Source organism: Meriones unguiculatus (genome assembly GCF_030254825.1).
Source record: "Meriones unguiculatus strain TT.TT164.6M chromosome Y unlocalized genomic scaffold, Bangor_MerUng_6.1 ChrY_unordered_Scaffold_25, whole genome shotgun sequence".
NCBI classification, from domain to species: domain Eukaryota; kingdom Metazoa; phylum Chordata; class Mammalia; order Rodentia; family Muridae; genus Meriones; species Meriones unguiculatus.
Genome location: NW_026843710.1, coordinates 16,697,662 through 16,720,866, shown reverse-complemented (window position 1 = coordinate 16,720,866; position 23,205 = coordinate 16,697,662).

Below are 23,205 nucleotides of genomic sequence, written 5' to 3'. Positions count from 1 at the left end.
CCAGGATCTGGGCCTGGGATCTGGGATTGAGGACACTCAACCGAAATCTTTCACCACACTACCCCAGGACCAGCCAACACAACCCTTCCTTGGTGGAGGGAAGGACAAAGAGGTTGCATACAAGGCAGGTGGACACTGAGTCCTGCTGTCACAGTGCCACAGAGCTGACTGTTAGCCTACCCGCACATTTTCCACAGCAGGACCAAATTAGAGAGTAGAGAACAAGGGGAACACCTGGGCTTTCCAACTGGTCCTGCAAGGGAGTGAGTGAGCCTTCCAGGAAGAGTTTGACCCAGACCCAGGGCCTCTCTATGCAAGCAACCAGATGAGATTCCTGCCACCCACACTCCTAGTGTGGACATCATAGGGATTCTTGGGATAGTGACCCCAATGCTGAAGCCTCTGCCTTGTGAGTCCACCAGTGTAATCCAGGCAAACAATCCCTTGATCCCAGACAGAACTGCATATCAGTTTGGCCTGTAGGCCACTGCAATAGTCAGAGAATCCACGCATGTACACTCTGCCCAGTAAAAGCGCGTTCAAATAGCAACAGCATGACATTCCTTACTTAGGCAAAACTGAAACCACAGTGCACACCCCCAAACCAGTGAACCTCTCTCATCTTCCTAAAAAACAGTCCAGAAAACAGAAAGAGACTATCATAGCCCAAACTACAAACTCAAGGAGCAAACAGTGAGGGTTATAAATAACCAGATGGCTAGAGGCAGACCTAAGTACACACCCAACAAAAATCAGGACATAATGATCTTACCAGCAACCCCACAAACCAATGGACACTTCAATTCACTAGATATACAAGAAAATTACTTCAAAACTATGTTTCTAGGTTATATCCATACATGGTCCTTGGTTGAATGTCAGTCTCAGAAAAGACCCTGTGCCCAGATATATTTGGTCCTTGTGGAGCTCCTATCCTTTCCCCATCAGACTAACTCCCCTTCTTTCTTATGATTCCCTGTACTCTACCAAAGGTTTGGTCATGAGTCTTTGCTTTGAAAACACTGCTAGTTAGAGTCTTTCAGATGCGCTAGTAGACAACCTCCACTCAGATGTAGCCTGTGGTAGCTCAGTAACCAATTGATTTCCCAAAGTGAGGGGAACAAGGACTACTTTTAACAGGAACTCAATGACTGGCTCTTTGGTCTCCCCACCCCCGAAGGGAAGAGCAGTCCTGTTAGGCCACAGAGGAGGGCTTTGCAGCCAGTCCTGAAGATACCTGATAAAACAGGATCAGATGAATGGGGAGGAGGTCCCCCTTATCAGTGGACTTGAAAAGGGGCACGGTGGAGATGAGGGAGGGAGGGACTGGGAGAGAATGAGGGATCGGGACATGGCTGGGATACAGAGTTAATAAAATGTAACTGATAAAAAAAATAATAAAAAATAAAAAAACTATGTTTCTCCAGAGGCCCATAAAGATGAAATGAACAAAGCACTCAGAGAAATAGCCAAAGAGATCAAGAGGAACAAAGAGGAAATAAATAAAGCTCTCAGAGAAATGACCATGAAAATTGAGGCAAAGAGGAAATAAACAAAGCTCTCAAAGAAATGACCACACAAATAAAGGCAAATAAAGAAGAAATAAACAAAGCTCTCATAGAAATACAGGCAAATACAGTCAAAGAAGTAGAGGCACAATTAGTGATATATAGAGAGGAAACAGACAAAAAATTAAAGCTGTCATTGAAAAGCAGGTCCCCACATTCAAACAGATGAAGGAAATGGTGCAAGACATAAAAACAGAATTAGAATCAATAAAGAAAACACAAATGGAGAAAAATCTAGAGCTGGATAACATAGAGAAAAGATCGGGAACTACAAAGGTAAGCATCACCAACAGAATACAAGAGATGAAAAGAAGAATCTCAGGAGCCAAAGATACACTTGTGGAAATTGACATGTCTCTCAAAGAAAAAATAAAATCAGAAAAGTTCCAAACACAAAACATCCAAGAAATCAAGGACACCATCAAAAGTAAAAAATATAAGAATAATAGGGGTAGAAGAAAAAGAAGACACCAGGCTCAAAGGTCTGGAAAATATTTTTAAGAAAATAAGAACATTTTCCCAACTTAAAGAAAGAGATGTCCATAAACATACAAGAGGCCTACAGAACACCAAGTAGACTAGACCAGAAAAGAAATACTTCATGTCACATCATAGTCAACACACTGAACCTACAGAACAAAGAAAAAAATTTAGAAGCAGCAAGGGAAAATGTCAAGTAACATATGAAGGTAGACCTATCAGAGTCACAGCAGATTTTTCAAAAGAAACTATGAAAGCCAAAAGGGCCTGGATGGAAATCATGAAGTCCTTAAGAGACAACAGATGCCAACCCTGACTACTATACCCTGCAAAATTTTCAATCAACATAGACGGAGTATTCAAAATATTCCATGACAAAACCAAATTTAAATAATATCTACATAGTTACCCAACTCTACAGAAGTTACTAGAAGTGAAACTCCAACCCAAAGAAAACAATTACATCTAAGGAAACAGAGGAAATAGATAACTACACAACAACAACAACAAAAAAAAAAAAGAATACAAGCAATGAAACTCAGCAACACCACCAACCCCACGTTAAATGAAAGTAACAGTTGTTGGTCACTAGTATCTATCAACATCAATGGACTCAACTCCCCAATAAAAAGATACAGACTAACAGTATGTTTGGGAAAACAGGATCCAACATTCTGTTGCATCCAAGAAACACACCTATGAAACATAGATAAACATTACCTCAGAGTAAAGGGCTGGAAAAATGTTTTTCAAGCAAAGGGTTGCAGAAAACAAGCTGGAGTAGCCATCCTAATATCTAATAAAATAGACTTTCGACCCAAAGTAATCAAAAAAGATAAGGAGGGCCACAATATTCTCATCAAAGAAAAAATCCACCAAGAGGACATCACAATTTTGAATATATATGTCCCAAATACAAGAGTACCTACAATGTAAATGAAACATTATTAAAGCTTAAATCACACATTGATCCTATTACCTTTATAGTGGGAGACTTCAACACTCCACTCTCATCAAGGGACAGATCAACTAGACAGAAAACAAATAGGGAAATAAAAGCACTTACAGAGTCCCTAAACCAAATGGACTGAATAGATGTCTACAGATCTTTTCATCCAAACTCAAAAGAGTATACCTTCTTTTCAGCACCTCATGCAACCTTCTCCAATATAGAGCATATAGTTGGTCACAAAGCAAGCCTCAACAGATACAAAAAGATTGAAATAATACCTTGTATTCTATCTGACCACCATGGACAAAAGCTGGACCTCAACAACAATAGAAATAACAAAAGCCTACACACACATGGAAACTGAATAACTTGCTACTCAATGACAGCTGGGTTAAGGAAGATATAAAGAAAGAAATTAGAGACTTCCTAGAATTCAATGAATGAAGGAATAACATACCCAAATTTATGGGACACTTTAAAAGCAGTGCTCAGAGATAAATTTATAGCACTAAGTGCCTTCAAGAAGAAATTTGTAACATCACATACAAGCACCTTAATGGCCCAACTGAAAACCGTAGAAAAAAAAAAAAGAAGCAGATATACCCAAGAGGAGAAGACAGCTGGAAATAATCAAACTCAGGGCTGGTATCAATCAATTAGAAACAAATAAAACTATTCAAAGAATCAATGAAACAAAAAGCTGGTTCTTTGAGAAAATCAACAAGATAGACAAACCTTTAGCCCAACTAACTAAAAAGCAGAGAGAATCTATCCAAATTAGCAAATTCAGAAATGAAAAGGGTAACATAACTACAGACACTGAGAAAAACAATCATTAGGTCATACTACAAAAGCCTATATGACAAAAAAATTCAAAATCTAAATGAAATGGACAATTTTCTTGATAGATTCCATCTTCCAACATTAAGTCAATATCAGATAGAAAGACTGAATAGCCCTATATCCCCCAAGGAAACTGAAGCAGTCCATCACAGTCTCCCCTCCGAAAAAAAGGCCTGGGCAAGATGGTTTCAGTGCAGAATTCTACAAGACCTTCAAAGAAGTGATAACACCAATTCTCCTCAAACTATTCCACAAAATAGAAACAGAAGGAACATTACCAAACTCATTCTATGAAGCAGAACTCCCACGCTCATGGATTGGTAGTATTAATATTGTGAAAATGGCCATCCTACCAAAAGCAATCTATAGTTTCAAAGCAATTCCCATCAAAATACCAACTCAATTATTTACAGACCTTGAACAAAAGATTCTCAGCTTCATATGGAGAAAAAAAAAACCCAGAATCTCAAAAACAATCCTGTACAACAACAGATCATCTGGAGGTATCTCCATCCCCGATCTCAAGCTGTACTAGAGAGCTATAGTAATAAAAACTGCATGGTATTGGCATAGAAACAGAAAGGAGGATCAATGGAACCAAATAAAAGACCCAGAAATAAACCCACACACTTATGAATATTCGATTTTTGACAAAGAAGCCAAAACCATTCAATGTAAAAAAGAGAGCATCTTCAACAAATGGTGCTTGTCAGACTAGATGTCTACATGCAGAAAAATGAAACTAGATCCATATTTATTACCCTGCACAAAACTAAAGTCCAAGTGGATCAAAGACCTTAACATAAAACCAGATACTCTAAATCTGTTAGAAGGAAAAGTGGGGAACATCCTAGAACTCATTGGCACAAGAGACAATTTCCTGAACAGAACAATAACAGCACAGGCTCTAAGAGCAGCAATCAATAAATGGGACCTCATGAAACTGAAAAGCTTCTGTAAAGCAAAAGACACTGTCATCAAAACAAAACTACTGCCTACAAATTGGAAAAGAATCTTCACCAACCCTTTATATGACAGAGGGCTAACATCCAGTATATAGAAAGAACTAAAGAAGCTGAAAAGCAACAAACCAAGTAATCCAATTAAAAAATGGGGAACAAAGCTAAACAGAGAATTCTCTGTAGAGGAATACCGAATGGCAGAGAAGCACTTAAAGAAATGCTCAATCTCATTAGCTATCAGGGAAATGCAAATCAAAATGACCCCGAGATTTCACTTTACACCCATCAGAATAGCCAAGATGAAAAACTCAAGTGACAATACATGCTGGAAAGGTTGTGGAGAAAGGGGAACTCTGCTCCATTGCTGGTGGGAATGTAAACTGCTACAACCACTTTGGAAGTCTATCTGGGACTTTATCAGACAATTAGCAATAGTGCTTCCTCAAGACCCAGCTATACCACTGCTAGGTATATACCCAAATTTTGCTCAAGTACACAACAAGGATATTTGCTCAACCATGTTTATAGCAGCTTTATTTGTAATAGCCAGAACCTGGAAACAACTCAGATGTTCATCAAGGGAGGAATGGATACAGAAATTGTGGTATTTTTACACAATGGAATACTACTCAGCAATCAAAAAGGAGGAAATTTGCAGGCAAATGGTGGGATGTAGAAAAGATCATTCTGAGTGACGTATTACAGAAGGAGAAAGACTAACACAGTATACACTAGCTTGTACAGACCTATAAGATATGATAAACATAATGAAATCTATGCACCTAAAAAGGATAATCAAGAGAGCGGACACGGGGTTAGATGATCAGTCCTCATTTAGAAAGACAAATGGGATGTGCATTGAACGTATGACAGGAGTCTACCACAGAAGGCATCTGAAAGAATCTACCTAGCTGTGTTTCAAAGCAGATAATAACACTCATAACCAAACCTTTGGCAGAGTACAGGGAATCATATGAAAAAAGGGGAGTTAGTATGATGGTGAAAGGATAGGAGCTCCACAAGGACCAAATATATCTGGGCACAGGGTCTTTTCTGAGACTGACATTCAAACAAGGACCAAGTATGGGTATAACCTAGAACTTCTGCTCAGATGTAGCCCATAGTAGCTCAGTAACCAATTGGTTTCCCATAGTAAGGGGAACAAGGACTATTTCTAACAGAAACTTAATGGCTGGCTCTTTAAACTCCCCACCCTCCAAGGGAGGAGCTGTCTTGTTAGGCCACAGAGGAGGACTTTGCATCTAGTCCTGAAGATATTTGATAAAACAGGGTCAGATGAATGGGGAGAATGTTCGAATCAAAGATATAAAGTGACAGAGACTGAGAGACAGAGACTCCATTTGTGTGGTCACTTTCGTTGGCACATCAACCTCAAAGCACACCCTCCTGTAATACAACTCCAACAGAAATTGTATTATCTAACAAGGCCATTACTCCTAAACTTTCCCAGATACTTCCTTAATGGGGACTCAACATGTAAATAGATGAGCTTCAAGTGGACATTTCAATTCAAATCACCAGGAAGTGGGAGAGGCTGGAGGGACTTCTGGTCTAAAATAACATAGTTATCCTGAGTTTATTATTCAATACAATTATTAAACTCCAAGCACCTTCCATGTTCTAAAGAACAGGACTGACAATCTTCTTTGGGAAGTGGAATATTTCTATAATGGAGTATTAATCTGCTAAGAAAATGACAAGATATTTCAGGCAAATGGATTTTTCCTCAACCAGGAAAAATCATCCTGGGTGAAGTAACTAAAACGCAGAAAGACAAATAGGATATGTATTTATTAGAAGGTTTCCTATTAGTGTGAAATAAATTTTCAATAAGCCATCTACTGTGACCAAAACAGTCTTCCACTAGGGGAATAGGTTAGCACTTAATTGAGTTGTGCCAGGTCATCCTACGAAAATTTCCAAGCAACCCAGGCTGTTGTCATTTAAATATGGTGCTCTCTGCCCTCAACTGATAGATCATTATCATATTCTTCTATCCACAGAGTTTCTTCCTTCTGCATCAAATGGGATTGCATACAGAAACTGACAGTCCAATATTATGCACAGAAAGACCTAAAACACACAGCTCTAAATGGGATTTCCCTATGAAATTCTACCTCTCCTCAGAGCTCTGGGAAGCCTGAAGGAGAGGAAGCAGGAAGTACACCACAGATAGAGAAATTGAGGACACAAGGAGAAGAAGGCCTGAGAATTCGGCTGCAGAGGAAGATGGTGCTGCCAGATTTTAAGAGACCTGATAAGCTAGGGTCAGGTAGATGGGGAGGAGGACCAGCACTTATCTGGGAACTAGAAAAATGGCATGGGGTAGAAGAACGAGGCTGGGTAGGGCAGGAAGGAGAAGATGGATGGCGCAGAATACAGGATACAAAGTAAAAAAATCTTAATTAATAAATACATAAGAAAAAATGTGATCAAGGTGATAAAGTATAGAGTTCTTCAGGACTGAAGGTCTTCTTGTGGGTGGTACCAGGGTGTGGCAAGGATGAACTCAGTTTTCTTTAAGTAACTTGGCACTAAGATTGTGATCATGTTTTAATGAGTATATGAAAAACAAATACTTAAATTGATGTATTTAAAGAAGAAAATTTATGTGTGACACATGGGTAGGTATTTAACCTGGAGCAATGGAAAAGTAGTGTAATGCATATTATATGAAATTCCCACATAACTAATAAAAATATTATGTTGACAACTTTTACAGTGACTTCTAACATGGAGAAAAGATTCTGGTAAAGGAGGGCAGATTTTGACTTTGTAAGGCATGCATCCAATAACTCATTATGTAGCAGAGAGTCCTAGCCATGAACTAGGGTTTACTCAGCTACCTGAGACCCAGTGAGCTCAGATGGCACCTCTTAACAAGCAGTCCCGGCACTAACACTATGTTTAGAGGGTTTGTCTGGAGGACCACAGCAGAAAACACTGCTGCTCTTGTATCCTATGCATATAACAAGGTTCCGTTTATCTGTCCTTAAAGCTCAGTTTTAATTGCGAAACACAGCAACAGGAGAGTTCCAGACTCACAACTGAATAGGACACAACTGACAATCCAGCCATGTCAGACAAGGCAATCCTGCTCATAGAGGGCTGGCAACACTAGTCTGAAACAGCATCAGCTGTCAAATTGTTTATTGCCCCTCAGTTCTCCTTTTACATAATCTTTCTTTGTTTCAGCCAAACTAGTGCCAAGAGTTGTCTAGTTTCCTTCTTTTTTTCCCTGGTCTTAAAGACTCAATACCACAGAGAACCCTAGACCCTGCTAGCCTATTATATCAATAACAATGTGAAGGTATATTTAATGAGTACAGGAGTAATCACTCAGTACAAAGTCACAACTTAGGAAATTTCAGATCACAGAACACAGTAGGAGACCACCTTGTCATTAGGTACATTCCCCTTAATCCCTTATCACTTTGAAGCTTTCCTACTTAGGAAGAATTCCAACTAAATAAACATTAAAGTTTCATTTCCTACCTAACATTGTCAGAGAGGCAAACAGGAGTAAAGGTTTGGGATCTGGATAAAGGGATGAGATAAAGGCTTGTTGGGTTTCACAAGAAAGAGTCAAATATGCATAGGATTAGAACCACTGGACTCTGAGGAACATTTGTTTACTGATCTCCTTAGCATCCTCAAGATTCTCTCAGGTGCTGATTGGCTGAGAGGGAGAATGATGTCATGAAACAGGTGAAAGCCAGTAAGAGTTTCCAGAGGCAGTTATTAAGGGGGCCAAGTGAAGAGTGTGCTTGAAAGAAAGGTTGAACAGCCCAAATGCCTAAATCTGGGCAGCTGAAAGCACACACCCAGATATGACAGTTACTGTGTCCAAGACTCTTATTTCAGGAAAAGGGTCACAGATTTTTTTTATTGAAAATTTTAGAAATTACACTTTTTCACTTTGTCTCCCCCCATAAAACATCCCCCTCCACTCCCAATCTCACCTTTCTTTTCCCATCTCCATGCATTGCCTTCCTCAAGTCCACAGATAGGGGAGGTCTTCCTCTCCTTCCTTGTGAACCTAGTCTATCAGATGTCAACAAAAGTGGCTGCATTGTCATCTTAAGTGGCCTGGAAAGGCTGCTCCCCACTCAGGGTTTGCTGATCAAAGATCTAGCTAATCTCTTCATGTCTGAGGCAGTCCCTGTTTCCATTACTATGGAACCCACTTGGACACTGAATAGCCATGGGCTACATCTGTGCAGGGGTTCTAGGTTATCTCCATTTATTGTACGTGGTTGGATTATGGGCCTCAAGAATGAACCCTGTGCTCAGATTTTTTGGTTCTGTTTCTTTTCTTGTGGAGCTCGTGTACTCTCCAGATCTTACTTTTTCCCACTTCTTTCCTTAGATACCTTGCACTGTGCCCAACTGTTGGCCATAAGTCTCAGCATCTGCTTTGATAGTCTGCAGGGCAGAGCCTTTCAGAGACCCTCTGTAGCAGGCTCCTAACTTGTTACCTATTTTCTCATTCTTCTGCTTTTCATCCTCTTTGTCTTTTGGGATAGGATTGAGCATTTTAGCTAGAGTCCTCGCTCTTGATTATTTTCTTTAGCTCTAGAGATTTTAGTAGGTCTATTATATTTATTATTATATTAGTACATATTATATTATATTTCATTATTATGTTTATTATTATATATCTATATGAGTGAGTATATACCTTGTGCCTCTCTCTACTTCTGGGATAGCTCACTCAGAATGATTCTTTTCAGTTTCCACCATTTACCTGCAAATTTCATGATATCCTTGTTTTTATTGCTGAGTAATAGTCCATTGTGTAGATGTATCATAATTTCTGTATCCATTCTTCAGTTGAGGGGCATCTATGTTGTTTCAAGGTTCTGGTTATTACAAATGAAGCTGATACAATTATGATTGAACAAATATCTTTTGTTGTAATGGGAGATTAACATTTACTATTGATTTATCTTCTGGTAATGCTGCTGTTAGTCCTAAACAGCTGTATACCCAAATCACCACACAGAGACTGGGTATATTTAGTTAACCTAGAAAACAATGCTGGGCAATAGTTACTCCATCCTAAACCTCCAAGCCCTCATAGTTTCCTAACATTTAGATTTACTATATTATGCTTGATATTTGTGAAATCTTAGGTCTGGTTCATGCTCCACATCCTCTAATATCTCTTCTCCAGCCCTGTCTTTCAGCTCTCATCTTGCCCCTTCTTCTCCCATTCATTTCCTGCCCTCTACCTCCTAGCACTCATTTTCTGCCCTCTAGCTCTTCCCTCTTTCCTGTCCTTTGGCTCCTCCCTGCTCAACATTGTGTCTAGTTGCTTTATTGCTTTATTTGGAAGTTTACACCATGTTGAGACAGGATGCTTAAAATGAGTATCACAATGCAAAATCTGGATTGAAACCATAGAGTGTGGGGGGAGGAGAAATTATCATTTGAATGAACAAGGGTTTGGAGTATACATTTTAAAAGAACATTATACCAACATTTCTACCTTTAAGTCCAATAAAATGCTGTTTTTCTTTCAATACAAAAATAATTATGAAATTATGAAAACTGTTAGGTAAAATCTAAATGTGAAATGACCTGTCCGTGTTTATTTAGAAACTTATATTGATAAGTTAAAAGTTCTATACCTAAATCAACTTTTATCCTTATTGGTATTACCTATATGAAAAGATTTCTTAACTTTTAAACATCTAAATGTGGCACTATGACTATTTGGTCTTTAACTCTATGAGAGACTTGAGAAGGAATAAAATTCATTACTTGAGTAAATAGGAAGTGCATATTAGCAGTTTCCAAAAGATAAAAAATTGACAGAGACAGTTTGCTGCCTGAACAGTCACCCATAACTCTCTGTAACATTGGAGCACATCTTCAGCCTTCAGGCTGAGAATATTTGACAGACATATATGTGAAGCAGAAACTATTTAGGACTTGTTTACCCCGTCTTAGCAGAGTTCAGCAGTCTACTTCTCCTGCATTTAAGTTTGCCCATTTTTTCAGAAGTTGTCTTTTGTCAAGCAAGGGTATTTTCTTTACCTGAGTGGCTTGTTTGCCACATTTGAAGCCATCTCCATATGGAGGTTCTTCGATGACTGTTATCATCTTTCAGGTAGGACAGGTGCTACCAGGAAATGACTTGTCTGCTTGTCAAAGAATCTTTAAAATAATAAAAAACATTTTAAATGCCATATTCTGTAGGTCTCTGAAGTTTTTGAAGACTACCTATATTTATGTAATAAATCTGTTAACAAAATAATATCTATGTGTTAAATCTAGGATGTATACTCCTGTGATAAAGTAGACTAGGCTCTGACATGACTATGAGTTCAATAACTAACAATTAAATTGCATTACCTAATACTTTAACCTATTTTTAGTATCTGTTTAAAAGTATTGGAAATAACGTTGATTTTCTATCAATACAGTAAAGCTTATACCAATGTATTAAAAATAAACTTACTTTTGCATCAATATGCAAGATCCTATACCAGAGTTAAAATTAACCTTATTTGGGAATAAAAAATAAAACTCTAAGTTGAGTAGATTCAATAATCTACCTTTTTTCTATTCCTATAAGATATCCCTGTATATTCCTTTTTTCACTTAGAGTAATACCATTAATAGTAAACATCTCCTAATGACAATAAAATGTCATAGCCATAGCAAACAAAATTGTACCCAACCCCTTTTAAGGAAAATTGTACACCATTCTCTTGGATTTCTTCTAGCTGATATTTTGGACATATAGAAATCCTGCAGGGGGCCCAAATAAAATTGTGAAAAATGTTTAATTAAGCAAGCAATAACATTTGTGGTCCAGTCTTTGAATGTTGAGAAATTTCAGGCTTAATAAAAGTCCTCTTTGGAACAGTCTAAAATGCTGGACCAATTAAAATTAGTAGCTTTCTTCAAAGTTCTTTTTGGAGCAGGCTTTGATGAGAAAGAGCAATTAAAGCAGTTGAGGCAGGAACAAGCAGAATACTGGAACATGCAAGATGCTGGAACAGATGTGTCAATGTCTCAGCATGCTAAAGAATGATTCTGTTAGGTTTGATTGAGCATCTCTGGTGTTCAGTTCTTTTGTTTTGCAAACATATAATTTCTCACAAGCATTATAGAGTTCTAAAATTATGAATGTAAGAGACAGGACTACAAAAATTGTACCAGGAAATTCCTACAGCTGATAAACACCCTTTGGCTCAGAGGGTGGATACAAATTTAACTCAAAAAAAAAACCCAACAAAAGAAAACAAACAAACAAACAAAAAAAAAAGTAGCCCTCCTATATACAAAACACTGAATGGCTGAGAAAGAAAGTAGGGAAACAAAAGAAATTATATTATCTAACAAGGCCATACCTGTTACCCCTAAGCAGACATTTTCTCACTGGGGACTCCACATGTAAATATATGAGCTTCAAGGGGATATTGTAATTCAAATCACCAGGTAGTGGAAGAAGTGGAAGGGACTTCTAGGCTAAAAGAACATAGTTATCCTGAAATTTTTTCATTCAATACAATGTTTAAAGACCTAATTACTTCCAAGGTCTAAAGAACAGACTGACAATCTCCTTTGGGGATAATGTGGACTATGTCCATAATGGAGAATTAGTCATCTAAGAAAATGACATCATTATATTTTCAGGCAAATGAATGGAACCAGGTAAAATCATTCTGGGTGAAATAACTAAAATACAGAAAGAAATATGGTATATATTTACTTATTAGGAGGTCTCTTATAATGGGGGATAAATTTCCAATAGGCCATCTTTTGTGACCAGCCCAGTGTTCTCCTACAGGGATTGTGTGGAAGTTAAATAAATTGTTGGGCCAGGGCATCCTACAGAAATTTTCAATCAAACCAGGTTGTTGTTATTAAAATATGTTGCTTTCTTCCCTCAACTAATAGATCAGTGTCATGTACTTGGATCCACAGAGATGCATCCTTCTTCATCAAAGCCGATTGCATACTGAGACCTTAAAAAGTTTGATATTATGCACAAAGAGAGACCTTAAAAAACCCAGCACTAAATGAGATTTCTCTATGAAATTATCCATCCCTGCAGAGCTCTGGAAAGCCTGCAGGAGTGGAGGCATGAAGAGTGTCATAAGTAGAAGGAATTAAGACACAAGGATAGCAATGCCCTGAGAATCAGGCCACAGAGGAAGATTATGCAGCTAGACTTGATGAGACCTAATAAGCTAGGGTTAGATAGAAGGGGGAGGAGGACCTTCTCAATCAGGGAACTAAAGAAAGGTTTTGGGGTAGAAGAAGGAGGGTGAGCCAGACTGGAAGGAGAAGAGGGATGGTGCAGCAGAGGGGATAGAAAATGAACAAATCATAATTAATAAATACATAAGAAAAACTGTGATGGATGTGATGAAGTACAGAGATCTTCAGGACTTGGTGGCTTCTTCTTGGGGTGGTACCAGGGTAGGAAAGGATGAACTCACTTTTATTTAAGGGAATTGGCACAGAGACTGATCATGTTCCAATGAGTATATGAACAACACATAATTCAATTGATGTATTTTAAAGAAAAAAAAATTAATGAAACACATGGGAAGCTATTTGTACCTAGAAGCAATGTTAAAGGAGTGTAATGTATATAATAAGAAATTCCCACAAAAGCAATAAAAATAATATGTTGACCACTTTAATAATGACATTAACATGGAGAAAAGCTTTCACTAAAAATGGCAGAGTTTGACTTTGTAAGGCATGCTTTCCAGGAACTCATTATGTGGCAGAGAATCCTTGCCAAGAACTACCTACCTCAGACCCCATTAGCTCAGGTGGTACTTCTGATCAGGCAGACCTGGTACTAACAATACATTTAGAGGGTTTGTGTGGAGGACCACTGCCAGAAACACAACTGCTCATGTATTCTAGGCATATAACACCAAACCATGTCTGTTGTAATGGCTCATTTTTAAGTCTAAATCCCATAACCATGACAGATCCTCACTCACCACTGAGTAGAACACAACTGCTGATCCAGCCATGTCACCCAAGGCAACCTTGCTTATACAGGTTTGGAAAAACTAGTGTGGAACCATACCAGCTGTCAAAGAGTTTATTACCCCTCATTTCTCCTTTTACACTCACCTATCTTTCTCTGCTTCAGCCAAACCAGTCCCAGGAATTATCTGGTTTCCTTCTCTTTTTCATGCTCTTAAAAACTCAATATCCCAAGAAACCCTAGACCCTGCCAGCCTATTATATCAATAAGAATGTGAAGGTACATTTATTGAGTATACCAGTAACTACTCAGTTCAAAGTCACAACCTCGGAAATTTCAGTTCCAAGACCACCTTCTCATTTGGTACATTCCCCTTAATACCACATCACTTTGAAGCTTCCATTCTTAGGAAGCTGTCCAATTAAATAAAGTAAGATTAAAGTTTCATTTCCTACCTGACATTTTCACAGATGTGGATTTGTAAAGGTGGGGTAGCTGGATAAAAGGATGGGATAAACCCTTGTTGGGTTTCACAAGAAACAGTGATGTATGCACAGGATCAGAGATACTGGACACTGAGGAAAGTTTTACTTATCTCCATGGAAACCTCGAGATTTCCTCAGGTTCTGATTGGCTGAAAGAGGGAATGATGTCATGAAACAGATGAAAGTCAGAAAGAGTTTCAGGAGCCAGTTATTAAAGGGCCAAGTGGACAGCCTTCTTAAGAGAAAGGCTGAGCAGCCCTACATGCCTCATTCTGGGCAGCTGAAAGCACCCAACTCAGTGATGAAAGTTCCTGTGTCCAAGGCTCTTAGTTTGGGAAAAGTCTCATTTATTTCATTCAAGTGATCATTAATAAAGTCATGTGACTTTTGCATTATCATAGATTCCATTATCATTTTTTAAATGCACAGATATGTCTTTAGTCAGTGATGTACTTACTGTCAAAACCGTCCCTGATGAAGGCAAATCTTTGAACAAAAAGCGTTTAATTATGACCTTGCTTATATTTTTATAGAGATGATCCAGGATGTCACATCAGCAAGCAGTCATCTTTTTGTAGTCCTTCAACAGAACTGAGAGCTTTCCATACTGAATCACAAGTTGCAGACACAGAGAAGGAGACAGAGAGAGACAGAGCAAGAAAGAGCTAGAGATACAGATGAAGAAATAGAGAGACCAAGACCTACAGAAACAAACATGTAAAGTGACAGAGACTGAGAGACAGAGACTCAATTCTGTCAGGTCAGGTATCTTTCATTGGCCTATCAACCTCAAAGCACACTGTCTTACAATATAACTCCAAAAGGAGTTATATTATCTAACAGGACCATACCTCCTAATCCTTCACAGACATTTCCTTACTGGGGACTCCACATGTAAATAGATGAGATTCAAGTGGACAATGCAATTCAAATCATCAGGAAGTGGAAAAAGATTGACGGGCTTCTAAGCTAAAAGAATATGGTTATCCTGATAATTTGTCTTTCAATACAATGAGTAAATTCCTAGCCACTTCCAAGGAGTAAAGAACAGGACTGACAATGTTCTTTGGGGAAAATGTGGAATATTTCCACAATGGAGTATTATTCCGCTAAGAAAATGACATCATGATATTTGCAGGCAAATGGATGGAACCAGGAAAAATCATCCAAAGTAACTAAAATGGAGAGAGAAAATAATGTTATGTATTAACTTATTAGGTGGTCTCCTAATAGTGGGGCATAAAGTACTAATAGGCCATCTATGATGACCAAACCAGTCTTCCACTAATGTGATTGGGTGGCAGTTAATTCAGTTGTTGGGCCAGGGAATCCTAACTAAATTCAAGAAACCCAAGCTGTGGTTATTAAAACATGTTGCTTTGTGCCCTCAAATGACAAATCAGTGCCATGGTCTTATATCCATATATATGCTTCCTTCCACATCAAAGGGATTGCATATAAGGACCCACATTCCAATATTATGTAGAGAGCTTAAAACACCCAGCTCTAAATGGGATTTCCCTAAAAAAATCCTCCATACCGTCGGAGCTCTTGAAATCCTGCAGCAGCAGAGGCAGGAAGAGTGTCATAGTAAAAGGAATTGAGGACACAAGGAGAGCAATGCCCTGAGAATCAGGCCACAGATGAAGATGATGCATCCAGCCTTGATGAGACCTGATAAGTGAGGGTCAGATAGAAAGAGAAGAAGGACCTCCCTTATCAGGAACTAGAGAATAGGAATACCGGTAGAAGGAGGAGTGTTGGTTAGACTGAAATGAGAAGAAAGAGTAGGTTTCAGAGGGGATACAAAAAGAACAAATCTTAATAAACTCATACATAAGAAAAACTTATCAGGCTCCTTGATCAGAGCACTGTCTTGGCATCACTTCTTCATGTTCTGTGTCTCTTTTAATTTCCAGATCCTTGTGCAGGCAGTTACTATTGCTGGTCTCGGGTGACTACAGGTGGTACCAAAACCCCAGGATTGAACCTGACAATGAGGGACCTGCTGAGGAAGGCTGTGACTTAGGATGTCCATTGGGCCAAAAGGAAAGGGCATCAGTGATCGCCCATGAGCAAGTGCAAGATACAATGGTGAGGTGGGGCAAGATGGCGGCACTGGGAGGACTCTCATACTGACCAGCAGCACAGCAGGATCAGCACAGTGACCAGCAATCAGAACTTGCGGCCATAAAACACAAGTGATTGTGTTTCCCAGGTGAGAGGATACCCCACGGAGGGGGACTCAATCAGCTTTTAACTCACCGGGCTAAACAGCAGAAGAGATCCCAGTTCTGCCAGACACTTGTTCGCCAGCCCAGAGCCACATGCCAGTGTGCTCTGGTCATGGACCCAGACTGAAATGTGTGCACCACAACATCAGAGACTGGAATCTCCAGTCGAGAGATAACCACACGGTGCAGGAAACGATTGGGACTGACCTTAGGTCACTCAGACATCCCCTGGAAAAGACTCGGGTTCTGAGGGTGCCCCAGGAGCCAGGCCAGAGGTATAGCCAGGGACCCAGGTTCCAGCACAAAGCCCTACCTGTGCACCTGATTCACTGCCTCAGATAGAACTGTGGGCCCCAGGGCACCAGAGAATGAGTTTCACTGTCAGGTGCAAACCCACAGGGAGGGAATTGGCTGGTCTGATCACAAAGCACTCAGCTGACACCCCCACCCCGGAAAGGTCTCTGGAAAATTTCCCAGTTTAGGCAGATACCCAGGGTCCCAAAGGCCAGAAAGGCAAAGCCAAACACGTCTGTGCCTGTGGGTTCTACTCGCCATCCCAGACAGAATGGCATCCCCAATCTGGCCCAGAAGGGGAACCACACTGCCAGACCAGATCAGAGCATAGACCCTCTGGACCAAAGCAGCGCCCGCAGCTGCCATCGCAGACATGGGTGCACAGCATCCAGACTAGAGTGAGGCGCCCAGCCTCCAGACCAGAGTAGAGCTCTCAGTTGCCAGCCTCGAGAGAACTGCACAGCTTCTGAACCAAAATGGCATCCCCAGCCATCATCCAAGACCAGGGTGCACAGCATTCAGACCAAAGCGGCTCCTGCAGCCACCATCCCAGACAGGGACACACAGCGTCTGGCCCAGAGTGACATGGCCAGCGACCAGAGAGGAGCCCTGAGTAGCCAGCTTAGAGAGGCATGCACAGCCTCCAGACCAGAGCAGTGCCACCAGGAGCCAACTCAACCTAGGCCACATTCTCCAGGCCTAGAGCAGAGCACTCAGCCCCTGGCCCAGAGACTTGCTGGGTGCTCCTCTCACCTTCCCAAACAGAACTGTGGGCCCCAGCATACCAGACTGAGTTTCCCTGTTGGGAGAAAACCCCACATCTAGGGAATCAGCAGGATCTTCAAGAGGGTTGTACCTGGAAAACAGTGTAACAACAACAGCTCACTAAACTCAGAACAAGAAACCCAGCAGCGGGGCAACTGTCTTGAGAACTTCTACGGGTGAGAGGAGAGTCCTCCTAACTAAGACCACAGCTACTACTCAGGTCTGTACACCTGAGGTGAGCAGTTGCAATTCCTGAGAAACACTGGCCATACAGTGACCATACCCAAAAGCAGAGAAGGCCTCCTTTAGGAAAAGACATCTTCCAGCCAAGGGGATTCTCCCTACCTCAGGACTCCAGGAAGCAAAGAAACTAACAGACAACACTTAAAACAGCCCAATGGGTAGAGGTAAGGGTAAAAGACTAACCAACAAAAGACAGAGCAATATGGCATCTCCAGAACCCAGCCATACAGGGACAAGCAGCCCTGGACAACCCAGCATAATAGAAAATCAAGAAGATGACCATATCTATGCTGATGAAGAGGATAATAGAGGAAACAAATAAAATACATAAAGAAATAGAGGAAGATAAAACCAAACAGATTATGGCTATCCATAAAGAAATGGAGAAAGTTAAAGACAAGCAGAGTATGGCCATCCGTGAAGAAATACAGGAAGATGCAGCCAAACGGTTTGTGGCCTTCAGAGAAGAAATAATTAAATCACTGAAAGAAATAAAAGAAACAGAGCTGAAGGAACTAAAAGAAAAACAGGAAAATACAATCAGACAGATGAAGGAAGTAAATGAAACAACTCAAGAACTGAAGATAGAACTGGAAAAATTAAAGAAAACACAAATGGAGGAAATAATGGAGAGGAAGAACTTAGGGAAGAAAACAGGAACTATAGAGGTAAGCATAACCAACAGACTACAAGAGATGGAAGAAAGAATTTCAGGTGTAGAAGATACAATGGAAGAAATCAACATATCTGTCAAAGAAAATGTTAAATCAAAAAAATTCCTGACACAGACCATCCAAGAAATCCAAGACAATATGAAAAGACAAAACCTAAGAATAATAGGAATAGAGGAAAAAGAAGATTCCCTTCTCCAAGGCCCAGGAAATATTTTCAACAAAATCATTGAAGAAAATTTTCCCCAAGTTAAAGGAGAGGCCAATAGGAATAAATGAGGCCTACAGAACACCCACCAAATTTGACCAGAATAGAAAATCTTCCTGCCACATAATAATCAAAACAGTAAGTACACAGAACAAAGAAAAATATCAAAAGCTGCAAAGGAAAAAGGCCAAGTATCAAATAATGGCAAATCTATTAGAATCACACCTGACTTTTCAACAGAGAGTATGAAAGCCAGTCTGGAGAGATATCATGCAGAGTCTAAGAGAACTCAGATGTCAGCCCAGGCTATGATACTCCACAAAACTCTCAGTCCTCATAAATGGTGAAAACAAGATATTCAATGACAAAAACAAATTTCAACAATACCTACACACAAATCCAGCATTACAGAAGACACTGGAAGGGAAAATACAACCCAAGAAAATTAGCTACTTTCAAGAAAACACAGGAAATAATTAACCTTACTACAGTAAAACAAAAAGCAACCAACACAACATTATGACCACAGCCAACATCAAACAGAAAGGATCTAACAGCCACTGGTCATTAATCTCTCTCAACATCAATGGACTCAACTCTCCAATAAAAAGACACAGACTAACAGAATGGATATGTAAACAAAACCCAGCAATCTGTTGCATACAAGAAACACAGGTAAGGCACAAAGTTAGACATTAACTGAGGGTAAAGGGTTGGAAGACAGATTTCCAAGCAAATGGACCCAAGAAACAAGAACTAGTAGCCATTCTACTATCTGGTAAAGTAGACTTTCAACCAAAATTAATAAAAAGAGATGGGAAAGGATACTTCATACTCATCAACAGAAAATTCCAACAGGAAGACATCACAATCCTGAACATCTATGCCACAAATACACGAGCACCCACATTTGTAAAAGAATCATTGATAAAATTTAAACCACATATAGATCCTCACACATTAATAGTGGGAGACTTCAACACCCCACTCTCAACAAAGGACAGGTCAACAAAACAGAAATTAAACAAAGAAACATTGTCTCTTACAAGGTCATGAATCAAATGGACCTAACAGACATTTACAGAACCTTACACCAAAACACAAAAGAATTTACCTTCTTCTCAGCACCTCATGGAACCTTTGCCAAAATAGCAAGCCTCAACAGATACAAGAAGATTGAAATATTCCCCTGTATCCTGTCTGATCACCATGGAATAAAGCTGGACCTCAACAACAACAGAACTAACAAAAAGCCTACATACACATGGAAACTGAACAACTTGCTACTAAATGACAGCTGGGTCAGGGAAGAAATAAAGAAATTTAAGTCTTCCTAGAACTCAATGAAAATGAAGACACAACATACCCAAACTAGTGAGACACAATGAAAGCAGTGCTAAGATGAAAGTTCATAGCAATAAGTGCCTTCAAGAAGAAATTTGAGATAGCTCATTCAAGCAACTTAATGGTCCACTTAAAAACCCTAGAAAAAGAAGAAGTAGACACACCAAAAAGGAGTAGATGGCTAGAAATAATCAAACTCAGGGCTGAAATCAATCAATTGGAAATAAATAAAACAATTCAAAGAATCAATGAAACCAAGAGCTGTTTTTTTGAAAAAATCAACAAGATCAACAAACCCTTAGCCAAGCTAACTAAAAGGCAGAGAGAGACCACCCAAAAGAACAAAATCAGAAACAAAAAGGAGGACATAACTACACACACTGAGGAAATCCAAACAATCATTAGGACTTACTTCAAAAGTCTATATGGTACAACATTTGAAAATCTAAATGTAATGTACAATTTTCTTGATAGATTCCACTTACCAAAGCTGAATCAGGATCAGGTAAATCAATTAAATAGTTCTATATCTCTCAAGGAAATAGAGGTGGTCATCAAAAGTCTCCCATCAAAAAAAAAAAAAAAAAAAGCCCAGGACCACATGGTTTCAGTGAAGAATTCTACAATACCTTCAAAGATGAGCTAACTCCAATTCTCTTCAAACTATTCCACAAAATAGAAACAGAAGTAACATTACCTTGCTCATTCTATGAAGCCACAGTCACCTTGTTCCCTAAATCTCACAAAAACTCAATAAAGAAAGAGAATTTCAGGACAATCTCCCTTATGAACATTGATGCAAAAATACTCAACAAATACTCAACAAAATACTTGCAACCCGAATACAAAACACATCAAAGTTATTATCCACTATGACCAAGTAGGCTTCATCCCAGGTATGCAGAGGTGGTTCAATATACGGAAATCCATCAATGTGATCCACTATATTAACAAACTGAAAGAAAAAAAACACATGATAATCTCCCTAGATGCTGAAAAGCATTTGACAAAATCCAACATCCATTCATGTTTAAAGTATTGGAGAAATCAGGGATACAAGGCATATATCTAAACACAGTAAATGCCATATACAGCAAGCCTATAGTCAACATCAAGCTGAATGGAGAGAAACTGAAAGCAATCCCACTGAAATCAGGGACAAGACAAGGCTGCCCACTCTCTCCATATCTATTCAACATAGTGCTGGAAGTCCTTGCTAGAGCAATAAGACAGTTGAAGGAGATCAAGGGAATACAGATTGGAAGGGAAGAAGTAAAATTATCACTATTTGCAGATGATATGATAGTATACATGAATGACCCCAAAAACTCTACCAGGGAATTCCTGCAGCTGATAAATACCTTCAACAAAGTGGCCGGATACAAAATTAACTCAAAAAAAATCAGTAGCCCTCCTGTATTCAAAAGACAAAAGGGCTGAAAAAGAAATTAGAGAAACAATACCCTTCACAATAGCCACAAATGGTTACCTTGGTGTAACCATAACCAAGTAAGTCAAGGACTTGTAAGAAAAAAAAGTTCAAGTCTCTGAAGAAAGAAGTAGCAGAAGATATGAGAAGATGGAAAGATCTCCCATGCTCATGGCTTGGCAGGATTAACATAGTAAAAATGGCCATCTTACAAAAGCAATCTACAGATTTAATGCAATTCCCATCAAATTGCCAACACAATTCTTTACAGACCTGGAAAGAAAAATTCTCAAATTTTATGGGATAAAAATAAACCCAGAATTGCTAAAACAATCCTGTACAATAAAAGATCTTCTGGAGGTATCTCCATTCCTGATCTTAAACTGTAGTATAAAGCAAAAGTTTTAAAAACTGCATGGTACTGAAGAATGGAGGCAGAAATTGAGGTACATCTACACAAATGGAGTATTACTCTGCAATGAAAAATAAGGAAATCATGCAATTTGCAGGTAAATGGTAGGACCTAAAAAGGATCATCCTGAGTGAGCTGTCCCAGAAACAGAAAGACACATACAGTATATACTCACTCATACAGACTTATAGGATAAACCTAAAATCTGTCCATCTAAAAAACTAATCAAGAGAGATGACTTTGACTAAAACGCTCAATCCCCATCCCTAAAGGCAAAGAGGACGGACATCAGAAGAAGAAGAAAGCAGGAAACAACCTAGGATCCTGCCACAGAGGGCCTCTGACTGGTTCTGCCCTGCAGACTATCAAAACAGACGCTGAGACTTTATGGCCAACTGTTGGGCAGAGTGAATGAAATCTTATGTAAGAAGTGGGAAATAGTAGGATATGGAGAGGACAGGAACCCCACAAGGAGAGCAACAAAACTCAAAGATTTGAACACAGGGGTTTTCCCAGAGACCCATACTCCAACCAAGTACCAGGCATGGAGATAACCTAAAACCCCTGTGTAGATGTAATGCATGGCAGTTTAGTGTCTAAGTGGGTTACATAGTAATGGGAAGTGGGACTGCCTCCAACACAGTCCCTGCTCTTGATAGGCCTGCTTTGATAGACCTGCTCTTTGATCACCTCCCCCTGAGGGGAAAGCAGTCTTACTAGGCCACAGAAGATGACAATGCAGCCACTCTGGATGTGATCTGATAGACTAAGATCAGAAGGAAGAAGAGGAGGACCTCCCCTATCAGTGGACTTGGGGAGGGGCATGCATGAAGAAGGGGAAGGGAGGTTGGGATGGGGGGAGGTGGAGGGGCTTATGGTGGGAAACAAAGTGAATGAAGTGTAAAAAAAGATACAATGGAAAAAAAAAGAAAAAAGAAAAACTTATCAAGGTGACAAACTGGAAGGTGGGGCAAGATGGGGGCCATCTATGTGCCTTGTTTCTGAGAGCCAGACAATTCATAACTCCAAAACTGGTGAGTGGAGGGGCAACTGAAGCCTAGAAATTGACTTTGTGTCTTCCTGAAGGAGGGGGGACATCACAGGAGTGGAGAACTCTTCTATTCAGGTCAGACACAAACTTCTTGTGAATTGAATAGGGCACTTTCCTTTCTTCGGCCTTCCTCCACCTAGGAGTAGCAGAGCCACAATGTCAGTGATGCAGATACTGCTTCCTGAGAACTGAGACAGCAGAGGTGGGAACACTAGCACTGCACCCTCAGCAGTCAGCCTAACCTGCTTGCTGAACCCCAGATCCAAGGTAAAAGC